The following is a 1,458-nucleotide window of genomic DNA, read 5'->3' as shown; positions in this document are numbered from 1 at the left end:
TCGCAGGTGGTGGGCGCACACACTCCCAGGGAGGGAAAGGTACACGCAGACATTCTGGAAAGTTTCTGCTGGTCTTTTCCAAAACGAAGCAGCAACTATAGTCCGACCCAGCAATTTCATTTCTGGACGTTTATCCTCCCCTCAAATGCTCTGATTAATCAAAAGCCTCTACGCTGATGTCACAGCCCCTACATAAATGCTAATAATAGCCTCAAGCTAGAAACAAGCAGAGGCCGTTCAGCAGGGAAGCTTAAAAGACAGAAGCCTGTGCTTCTGCATGCTGTGAGGTAGCGCACAGCTCAGAGAAATCTCTGGGTGCACACAGCGGGGCCAGGGTCGCCAGGCTGAGGGATGAGGCAGGGCTTGGGAAATGACGCCTTCCAGGGCTCTTTATGTGACTTGTGCAAATGATAATGCTTTGGAAAAGAAGACAGATGGCAGTGCTGCTCTTGAGGTCCTAAGGGAGGAAGGAAGGCAAGTGGCCAGTGCTACTTTCGGGGACTACATGCTGACCTCTGTGATGTGAGACAGTCCTCTGTCAGTGGACCATGCTGGTGAGAACTCATGCCGCCCATCCCCTGCAGAGGAGTGCACGCGACAGCATGAACTTGGGCACAGTCCACACCTTGTAGAAGCCGTGTCCCCGTGGCTGTGTAGGTGTAAGAGGTGTGTAGCTCGCTCGGTCATAGCAGCTGCGAGGCACAGCTGCAGCCACAACGATGAAGGTGAATCCAACACACGTGTATTTCTTGTGTGTGTGTACTGTGTGTTTGAAATTCTCCAAAAGTAAACTTGCTTTGGGGGCTGAAAGGCTCATCGTATTAGGCATATGAAACCTGGCCTAGAGGGGTATTTCAAAGTTCAAAGACTGCGTTAATATATGTTATGATATCAGTGTCCTGAGGGGGTAAACATATCCTTGTCTCCTTAGATGATAGGATAAACTTCATCAAATGTTTACACCCATATTTGTTAAAAGTCGTCAATAAAGTAGAAACAGAACAGTATTCCCTTATCATCTTAGCGTACCAATCCCCTTCTCCTGAGGGCTCAGCACCAAGGGCGGAGAAGGGAAAATTTTATTAAAATCAGAACAACGTTGAGATGTCTAATCCCACTATGATCTAAAACACTAGCAGTACTGAGAAAGTGCGACACCCTTATCTAAATGGATTTACAGTCAAGGTGAACAAGAAGTAGTCCAGAAATAGAGCAAGTGACGAGGTGGAAGCCAATTTTCAATCAGGTTTCCATAGAAACAATGTTAAATTCACATTTAAAAATCTGGATAATTAAGAAAACGAAGACAATATGCAATGTATTAATTATTGTAAATGTCCTACTAACCTGTTTTGAAATTGTTTCATCGCTATTTTATCTTTCTTCTCATTAAAATGAATAGAAATTATATTATAAGAAAAGTACTAAGGTTACATTTATATAAAAAAAGGAATTTGA

The sequence above is a fragment of the Octodon degus genome, unplaced genomic scaffold (assembly GCF_000260255.1).
Source record: "Octodon degus isolate 3935 unplaced genomic scaffold, OctDeg1.0 scaffold00155, whole genome shotgun sequence".
NCBI classification, from domain to species: domain Eukaryota; kingdom Metazoa; phylum Chordata; class Mammalia; order Rodentia; family Octodontidae; genus Octodon; species Octodon degus.
Note: the sequence above shows the minus strand (reverse complement) of the source record.